An 11,367-nucleotide genomic window follows, 5' to 3' on the forward strand; every position below is an offset into this window, starting at 1 on the left:
TTTTTGTAGGAACAAAGTGTGATGGAATCAATAAACATCTTAACATTAACCCGAATTCAAAATTTTCTACCCATTCCCTTTCATTAATTCCTATTCTTCTCATTAACTCACACTATTCACTTGGTCTCTTCTCAATAACTCATGCCACCAAAGTTTATTTCACCTTTCAATAATTTAATTAAATTTCTTATTTAAATCTATACTATACACGATAAACTTTATACGTTCAAAAAGCTACAAGCAAAGAGATTTAAACCCAAGTGTTGAAGTATTGGGACACGGGGGATCTACCACCATGCCATGCTTAAACCACTTATTATAGCCATATGAGTTTGTCACAAACCCAATAGCTTAATCGGATTACCTTAGCATGCATGATGCCACGTATGGATGGCTCATGCATGAACTTATTGTGACTTAAGAGAATTTTACTTTTATTTTGAACTAGGAATAATGACCCCGTATTAAGTATGGGATCATTAATCTGAATTATTTCAATTTTTTAAATTATTTATATTAAACATTTAGGTTGGGTTTTTTATTTGATTTAAGAGATTTATCATGTTTTATCTAGAGAATGACCCCATATACTAAGTGGCAACTATAGTATTATTTAATTTGAAATTTACTGTTTAAATATAAAAAAATTAAATTAGAAAAATTAGCATGGGTCTTATATCTTTGTAATTGACAATCTATTTTGGCCTATTTTGTCTGGAAATCACTATTAATTAAGAGATTAAATGAGGTCTTATTTGTAAGCAGTGACCCACATTAATTAAGAGATTAAATTTGATAAATTTATTTTTAAAAGTTAAATTAGGTTATGCTTCCAAAAAAAAGTTAAATCTAGTTTGCAGTTAATAAACTATTTCATCTAAAAGAATGAAACTCAAACCATTTGTATTAATTGTTTAGTCATTTTTATGAAATATTTTTATTTTTATCCATTTAATATTTTGAATATTTTTAAGTTAAATAATTTGTTTAATCGTTACTTTTGAAATGGTTGTGTTTGAATAAAATTTAGTTACTACCATAACATTTGAAGATGGCATTTTTTAGGGATTAGGATGTTACTGTGTGTGAAATTTAAGAGAATGGAGTTATCACTTTTTTGTGAGTGGATAGACTCTTTTAAGAGTAAAATTTTAACCTCTTCTAAGATTATGTATATATATATTTCTCAAAATTTATTGAGTGTGGATATCGGGTTTCCTCGAATTAACCTAAACTATCTAGTAACTTCACAAAATAGGGAAGAAGAAGAGATCTTATCCTTCACTAGAAGTGAAAACCGGTTTGTCATCATTTATTACTGGAAGACCAGTCATGAGATCCCAGTACCTGATTCATGACACTTTTATCAGATTGAGGGGGAAGTTGGGTCCTTGGTGGTGAGTCATGAGCAACTAATGGAGAAGATTAACCAGTTGATCAAGACATTCTCTAACAAGTTTGACTGGTTGGAAGGGACGAAGGGGAAAGAGGTTGGAGAGGCATCGAGCTCACCCAAGAGAATTGTTGGAGATTGTGCCAACGGATCCAACGGTACTCTCAACCCAATGTCCAAAAGTCTGAAGCTTGAGTTCCCACGCTATAATGGGAATGAAGATCTAACAAGCTGGCTTAATTTGTAGGATGAGCAGATCTTCGAGTGGCAAGGGGTTCTAGAGGGAGAAAGGGTGCTAACGGTGTCGGTTCATCTTGAGGGAGATGCCCAACTGTGGTTCTAGTTCGTAAAGTAGGATGGGAAGGTTTCAAACGCACTAAGGTCCTACTCAGTACTAGGATTTTTTCGGAGACCTCACAAAACTCTAACAAACCGGTACGGTGCAGGAATACCAAACGCAATTCGAAAAGTTACTGACATGGGTCAATCATCTCACCCCGGTTCACCAAGTCAGCTATTTCGTAAGTGGATTTAAGGAGGCCCTGTGGGCTGAGGTGGTCGCGGCTCAACCAATTAACCTCTCATCAGCTATAAGATTGGCTCCGTTAGACAAAGCAAGAAACTTGTCACTGGTGTGCTGCAACCATAGAAGCTCGTTGATTTGAGGCAGTGAACGAGATAGAGGCCACCTCTTCAGCACTTCCTATAAAACGGATGACACCCAATGAACTGCGGGAATAACACGAGAAGGGTCTTTGATACAATTGTAATGACAAATTTACACCTAGGCACTGATACAAACAGTGACTGTTTGTAATTGAAGGATGTTGGGAGGAGGAGGACAATGATGTTGAGATGGAAATCGACACACCCAGCCTTCACTTTGAGAGACGAGAAGGTGGTGGTTCTCATTGACTTGGGGAGTACACTTAATTTTCTCAGCCCTCAACTCTCTCAATGAGTTGAGCTCATTCCCAATGGTAACTTGTGCTTTGAGGTCTCTATATAGAAAATGGGCAATAGCTGGTCACGTCTGGAAAATGCACAGGTGTGAAGCTGTATTTACAAGGGGAGCCAATGTTGTTGGACTTTTACCTCTAACCATTAGATGGGTATGAGGTTGTATTAGGTATTCAATGGTTATCCACTCTCAGTCCTATATGGTGGGATTTTTTCATTTTAGAAGGTTGCAGATGTGATTTTGCTTAAATGGAGGGAGATTACATTGCATGGTGTACAACCGTTGATTAAGGCCCATGGAAACAAATTACGAGAAGGTTGTTAGAAAGTGTGGAAAGGGAGTGATGTCACAATTACACACCATATATACAATCCAATTCCACTGGATTGAAGTAAGGACTTTCTCCATCATTAAGGTAGGTATTGCATCAGTTCCAGGACGTGTTTAGTGAGCCATGTGGGCTTCCCCCCTATTAGGGCCCATGATCAAAGTCACCCTATATTACAAAAAGGCGGAAATTTAGAGAATTGTTGCAGACCTTCTAGCATCTAGAATGATCCAACTTAGTTGCAGCCCATATTCTTTTCCGGCGATCCTAGTAAAGAAGTAAGATGGCATGTGGCGCATGTGTATGAACTACCATACACTAAATCAAGTCACAGATAAGTTTCCCATTCCTATAAATAGATTAACTACTTGATGAATTACATGATTTTAATTATTTCATTAAGTTGGATTTGATGTCACAAATTGATTGTTTAGTTTGACCAAAAAAGCATCAAGTGCCTTTGGGAGTAAAAAATCACCACTATAGCACATCAGCAGTGGCTCTACAAGATGATGAATATGATGTTTCAATAAAATTTAGAGGGTGTTTGGTTCTTTTTACGTTTATTGAATAAATGTTTTATATTTGTGTGGCTGTAAAATCGAGAAAAACAATTAATGAGAGTATTTATGATACATAGGCGCCATTAGGCACCACATTAGCAAAGATGCCAATAAATGCCCACCTATTGGGGGAAGCTCCAAAATGAAGCTTCTTGAAATGGGAGATACACACAGAATTTTGTAAACATCGATTCGTATGGATGCAACTAATGAGGCCTTTGCTAATGGGGCGCCTATGCACTATAAAGACGATTTAAAGAAGGAAGTGGGGAGGAGGGTTATATAAGACAATCTTTAGCATTGATCCAACCCATATCTTATTGGATAGAAGCCATTCAATCTGAGCATTTAAACAACCTATATGTACAATAGAAGCTATTGGACCTTGGAGCTACAAAGAAGGGGTATTGTTTTTCAAGGGGTGTATTTATTTATTACAAGATATTCTCAGTTGATACTTGACATTATGGCCTAATTTCATAATTCCACTCATGAAGGGGGATATTTGAAAACCATTCAGAGGTTACGATCCACATTCTACTAGAGGGGTATGAGGCAACAAGTCAGGCCTTTATACGAGCATGTAATACTTGCCAAAGAATGAAAGAGCATCAAATTAGGCCAGTTGGATTATTACCATCCTTACCCATTCTCACCGATTCATGGATTGACATTTTCTCTTCTTAATGCATGCATATAGAAAAATTTAAGAAACAATTGATTATTAAAATTTATAAATATTAACAATAATTATATTGGTTTCCTAAGAATTAAAATACACGTGCATATCTTAGTTATTCTATCATTCTCAACTTTTCCCAATCGTTTCACCAATCACTATACTCTTTAAGGCTATGTCTGGAATAGGCAATTCCAATTCCAATTCCAATTTCAAGGGATTCTAATTGTGATTCCAATTTCAATCCTAACTGCAAACCAAACAAACCCTAAATATTTATAAATTCAAAAAAAAAAACATGGATTGTAACAATCCAAAAAAGTGAAAAATACGCTTAAATAACTAAAAAAAATCAACTTTCCAATAAGTCTATTTTTTGGTAACTTTGCTGTTCAATCAATTAAGAATCCCTCCCAAAAGGACCCTCCATATTATTGTGAAGTGGACTAGGGTAGGTCGGACAAGGGCCCAAACTCTACAACTCTATTGGGCTTAAACCTAGCGCAGAAAAAAGAAAAAATTATTCTAGACGGGCTTGGTCCAAAATAATTGGATTTCTCGTTTCTTTTGTAAGCAAGGTTCTAAATATCAATATGCGCAATATGCCGGTAGGGGCGTATTGGACAGTATCGGTACTTTTTTTTTCAAATCCGGTTAAGGAGGACCGGTTTAAGGTTCCTCCACCCCCTGAACAGGTCAAAATCCCGATACATCCTTTGTAGGGGCATATCGGGATGCTCCTGATATAATACCTATCGGCCGATACAGGTCAATATGTATCAATTTTTTGAATCTTGTTTATAAAATCAGTAACCATATCGATAATCTCAGATTCTCAGATAGATATGGGTAAGTTTATTTTTCTATTGTAGCATGGTCTGTAAAACATTGGGCCTTGTCTAGATTAAATTTTGGGCCGTGTAACCTGGCCTACTTTGTCTAATAATCCAGACGCCGAGCCCTATGAGCTATGACCATGAAGGTTTGAATATTTCATGGTAGAGCTGAAAAGCACAGTTCTGAAAACCTGAACCAGATAGGGATTGGGTTGGACAGTTGAACCAGTTTATGTAACCTCATAACTCCTGGTTATAATCGAGTGAGCGACCTTTGATCCGATTAGAAATGCTAGGACATGTCTGGTCATGTGAATCTAGCATCCAAGAAATTGGGCAGAAGGCCACAATATCTACAAAATGACCTAAACGATTATGTTTCTATAGCCTCCCAAGGCTTGTGGAAAGCTGGAAAAGAATTCTATGTATTTGGATGGTTACAATCCGCCTTGTATATTGGCCTTTTTACTTTGACATACTTCTAAGCTGAAAATTGATACTTAAAAGCAATCTTGTAAGTCTGTGTTTGGTTTAAAGGAAAAAATAGGGAAAGGAAGGAAAGGGAGAGAAACCTTTACAAAGCTTGTATAGATTTTCCTGCCTTTCCCTTCCTTTCCCTATCTAATACTTTTTTTTTAGGCTATGTTTTTCCTTCAAACCAAACATAATTTTAGTGAATGGTATAGTCATATTGTCGAATATTTAGAGGTAAAGAAAAGAAATCACCTCAATATGCCGCAATTCTGTCTAGTCAATTCAGCCATTATCAAACAGCCCCTTGCTTTTTTTTATCAATAACAGAAGATTTCATTGAGGAAGATTAAGGATACAATGGGAGGAGATAACCTATCTTGTCTCCCCCAACAAGAAACAAACAAAACTGAAAAATTACAATTGAGCCCAAAACAGAGCACCCCTATTTACCCCTTCTTTTGCTAACCTATCAGCAAAGGAGTGTGCATATCTCTTAACCCACTTTATTTTTCTTTTATTTCCATGTCTTTCGACAGCCAATTGATTTTTTTCTTTTCATTGCTATAAATTCACAGTCCATTTTTGTCTCCTTTCAACCAGCCCAACACTACCTTAGAGTCTCCTCTGATGATTAGTTTTCTCATATTCATCTCTTTAGATCTTTGTACACCTTCCAATGCCGCATGCAATTATTTTCCCTTTCTCATATACTAAAAATAAGGATTAAAATATCGATATGGGCCCGGGAGCGTATCTAACCTCCGTTTGACAACTTCACTACAAAAAAACGCAGCCTGCATGACTTAAACCCAAGACCACAACATTTCAGTGCCAATTAACAATGCATCTCTAACCACTGAGCCAATATTAATTTCGTATTAATAAATGGAATACACTAACTTTTATTACTTAATATCTACATAAAATCATAACAACCAACATACACTTATCTTCAACAACTCCAATTACAAATTAAAAAGAATAATATTTAAAATTAATATTTTATAAACCAATAGAATAAATAATCTACCAAATCCACTTTTATATCAAAAAGTTTAATTTTAATTTAAAGAAATTTTAAAATATTAATAATATAATAATATAATAATTATTTTAATACTTAGAATTTACTAATTTGCACATGATATATATCTCAAAATTTTTATAAATTATTAATTAATATTTTAATTTGCATTAAATAACCATGTATTTATTAGTTTACAAAAATAAAAATATTATTTATAAAATCTTTAAAAATGTAATATAAATTGAATCTATCAAATCCACTAATCTATATTTATATTAAAAATTATTATTTTTTATTTTATAAATTTATAAAAAATTATTAATAATGAAATAATTATTATAGTAATTAAGATTTATGAATTTTCCTATAATATATATCTTTGAAATTTAAATAGATTTGATATATTTTAAGTTATGATTATATATTTTTATAAATTTTCAATTAATTTTGATTTGCATTTTATAATAACATATTTATTGTTTACAAAAATGAAAATATTACCAAAATTTTGAGAATTGATTTTTAGTTAACATTTTTGTTAATGTTAAAAAAGTAGTAAAATAGAAAAAATGATATAATAATTGAAATATAATAGTTGTGTATGTTTTATTCCTTGGACTTTAATATAAAATAAGATAATAATGGCTTTGTGCATGTATTAATTTGTAAAAATCTATATAATATATTTCTTGAAATCTTGATTGATGCATATCAATAAAATTGTATGATATCTATGCATTCTGTTATATTAATTGTAATATATTTCTTCATATATATATTGTCAAAATATACAATTCTTATGTACTTATACATTATTTGTAGATATTTTGACATTAAACCTATTGTTAGTAATATATTTATGGAATTAATATTCATTTTTCTAAAGTATCCAAGTGTTTTCATATTTTTCGTCCGTATCCATGCATTTCCAAAGCATATCCGTATCCATATCCATATCTATATCTGAGTTATCCAATACGATACCCGATAGCAATAGTTTAATCCTTGATTAAAACACCCCGAATATCTGAAAGCTCTAGGTTACCAATACTACCCTCATAGAAATCACCTCCCAGATGGCTTCCTTGCTTTTCTCCTTGTGAATATTCTGGAATTTCTTTCTTCCAAAATGGTCCAACTAACAACAGCCTTTACACATCTCCACATTAATCTTCTCCTTTTCTTTGGCAATTTAAAGAAAGTAGGAGCAAACAAACTTTGCGCATCCAACAGTGGAATCCACCTACATCCAAACAAAGAAAAGAACCATTCTCATAAACCTTTAACAAATGAGCAGGAGATCAAACACCTTTTGTTATAAAATAGGTATGGACAATTATAACCCAAGAAAAAGAGGAAGAGTGAGCACTTAACATGGTTCAGCTGAATTGCCTACATTCATGGGCAGCACCTCAAAGCTTTCTTTTTCACTATAAACAAGAAAAATGCAATAACATGATCTCATTAGAATCTCAGCAGTGCCCATTCTTACAACCCATTACAGACTTGCCATACACTTTCATTCTCTCAACCTAATTCCTTAGGCTCAGTTTGGAAAGAATACAAATACAAATATGTACAGTGCAAATACATACAAAATAATACAAAATATAAGGTTTTGCACCCTACAAATTTGTATTCGTACTCCTTCCAAACTGAGCCTAGTACAAATACAAATATGTATAATACAAATACAAATATATACAATACAAATACATAGAAAATGATACAAAATACAATATTTTATACTCTACATATTTATATTTATACTATTTCCAAACTAAGCCTTATGTACAAAGAAAATGAAGTGATCACAAACAAGTATAGGCATTCCTATTTATAGCTTTACATGAAGAGTACTATGGGAATTACTGAAAAATTTCCAAGTCGGTTAAATAAGCCACCGCATAAAGGGGGTAAGATTAAGCAGAAAAGAAACGGTCTTCATCACTGGTGGGAGCCATAGCAGCACAGGGTTTAAAATTTAGCAACCTATCAGCTGATATGTATCATTCTAGCTGGGGCCCAACCGCCCAATACCTGTATTGGCTGATACGTATATAATTTTTAATATTTAATCCCATCCCATCCCTCTCTCTAAAAATTCTCCTATTCAACTCAAATTTTCAAATTCAAGTTTATCTCATTCCCAGATCCTAATCTTTTTAATTAATTCCTATAATCTATATAATTACTAGACCCGTTAATGGATCAGGCTTGGGCATAGATTTTGCCAAAATTTGAATGGGCTGAATCTGAAAGTTCAATTGCCCAACCTGTGAACAGATCTAATAATTACTCGTTCTCTCTTTCATACACATACACACATAATAACTCAATAACCCAATATTTAAATTCAAAACATGCAATTCTTAACACCTATAATTTTTCATATAAAAACCATAATTATGCAGTAGAAAGACTTTAACTAGGCCACCACTACACATATTAATATATTATATTTGTTTGTTAAAATCAAATATAGTTTGACTATTAAGTAAACCTTCTTTTGGATGTTTGTCCTTAAAATTTATATATAATAAATATTAAGTAAAATTTTATTGATATATTTTTTTTTTGAAAATTGATGCATGGGGTATGTATCTACACATTTTCATAAAATGTTCTGGCCATTGGTTTTTGGGTCGGCGGTTCGACCGTCTATTTCGAATGAATAGCCTATTTTGACAATAAAAATTAAATAAAAATAAAAATAAAAATGACCAAAAACCATTGAATAGGTCGATAGGTCGATGATTCGATCACCTGAGTCAACGGGTCATTGACTGATTCAATGATTTTTGGCTAGAGACCAGGTTTAGAGTAAAATGGAACCAGTTGCTTGGACGATTCCCAGGCCGAACGGTCTGACCATCCGGATCAACAGCAATTCAAAAACCATGCGTTTTATTTCTTCTATCATTTTAAAGTTGTCTCAATATCTTCACACTTTATATATATATATATATATATATATATATATATATATATATATATATATATATATATATATATTTATTTATTTATTTAATGTTCAAGTAACTTATTTATAGTCGTATGTAAATACATGAAGGTCTTGATCCACGGTTTTAGGATTTTAGCTTAGGGAAATTCGCACGGTCATATCTGACTTTTGGTCATTTTTACCACCATATGTATTTAATGGTTTTGATAGCATTCGGTAGGTCATGAGATATAGTGGACCAATCACCAGTTCACCACCACATCTCTCTCTCTCTCGTTCAGAGATGGAATAACCCACCTCCTACTTTGATATCATTTCTAGGTCTCATGATTGCGGGGTATGATGATTCTTGACAGAGTTCAGTTCTTTACCAAACAAAAAAAAGGCCTTTTAGGGTTCAGTTTTATGATGCATTATTGCCCTTTTAATTTCTTTGGTTTAACTGTTTGTTGGTATGAAAAAGTTGATTATTCTCCTAAGAAAAATAAGAGGAATTGAATAAAAACAAGAAAGAAAATTTAACAACATTGACCCTATATATATATATATTAAACCGATCCATTCCCACCTGAGAGAAACAATTAATGCAATATGTGAAATGATCTCAGTCGTCACCTTGAGAAAGAAATTAACAATGTTTCTTTGAATCTCACAATGCAAAGAATGTCTCTCACTCTCTGTGTATATTGTCATGTAATGGAGAGCAACATCATCTGCTTGAACTCCTCGAAATCAAGCTGCCCGTCCGAGTTTGTGTCAAACCTGCAAACAATCTGCTCGCAGCCTCCGTCGTTCTCCGACCACAGCCCAAGTCTCACCAGCACGCTCTGAAGCTCCTCACAAGAAATGAACCCATCATTGTTCAGGTCGAACACCTTGAATGCCTGCATCAAGTCTTCATCTGCTTCCTCGACTGGATCAGATATCGACTTGCAGAAGAGGATGAATTCTTCTAAGTCTAGGCTCTTTTCTCCCACAATCTCTTCCAGGTCGCCTGGGACAATGTGGCTACCAACCTTGTCAAGGAGCCAAACTAGTTCATCAATGGATAGACGGCCGTCGCCATTGACGTCCAACCTCAAAAATATCCTCTCCAAGTCTGAATGATGAAGGTGGCCACCAGACATGTTTGTACAGATAGTTGCAAGCTGCAGGAGGAAATGAGGATTATATTGTGAAGGAAATCGTCCTAAATACTTGGTGAAGAAGAAAAATAATCAGAGCTCTGTAGTTGGAATTCTCTCAGCTAATTTCCTTGGCTCTTCCTTACTGGGTTCTGGACAAAATTCTATTTGCTTTCATCTTTGTGATAGAAACCGACTCATATATATATATATATATATATATATATACCAATTACCAACTGGGTTTTAATGAAATGACGGGATCCCTCCGGGGAAGGGGGAACGCTTCGCTGTTTGTTGGTTGTTTTCTACAAACAGTCAAACGTCTCCCAGGGAAGAGGGAGTTACTTCAACCTTAAAATGTACGATCAAGACAGGCTTTCTCTACTTAATCTGGATTATATTAGCTGTACTTTATGGCTGTGTTAGGGGCAGTTTAACCTATAATTACACCCCACGTCAGCCATGCAACTAATTAATTAAGTGAGGGATTAATTCTAGTGGAAGAAAATACATGGTTCTACCCCATTGGAGGAAACATGCGCACGTCCCAGCTAACAAGCCATTTTATACGATAAATATAAAGTTTAGGATTGGGGTTTAAGAGATTTATTCTTTATTATGAAGGGTTTAGCTAGAATTTTGATTTTAGGGTTTAGGGTTTAAAGGTTATTTTTGTTGATTAAAGGTTTAAGATTTAAGGGTTTAGAATGTAGAGTTTAGGGTTTAGGTTTTAGGGTTTAAATATGAAAATCAAGAGGTGGTAAGATGCATGTCGTCCAACGGGTAGGAGCTAAGTATTGCCCTAATCCATATCAAATTCTAACTTTATCATAACCACCTTATCTCAAATATGACTATTATGCAAAATTCATTTAATCGGGTTGATACATTTTCTAGGTTTCTATATTAAAACATTTAAAAGTTATTTCTATAATTAATAAAAACAATAAAACTTTACAAGTTATTGCTATAATTAATAATATGAAAATTTTGGTGGAATTCAATAGTTGTTGC

The 11,367-nt window shown here is 33.7% G+C and overlaps 1 pseudogene; it reads right to left on the reverse strand.

Annotated features, from left to right (window-relative positions):
• Positions 1 to 9,743: 9,743 nt before the first annotated feature.
• Positions 9,744 to 10,509, reverse strand: LOC148873871 (putative calcium-binding protein CML44 pseudogene; annotated as a pseudogene).
• Positions 10,510 to 11,367: the final 858 nt, after the last annotated feature.

The sequence above is a fragment of the Nelumbo lutea genome, chromosome 1 (assembly GCF_056320005.1).
Source record: "Nelumbo lutea isolate HS-2025 chromosome 1, American lotus-T2T, whole genome shotgun sequence".
In the NCBI taxonomy this organism is placed as follows: domain Eukaryota; kingdom Viridiplantae; phylum Streptophyta; class Magnoliopsida; order Proteales; family Nelumbonaceae; genus Nelumbo; species Nelumbo lutea.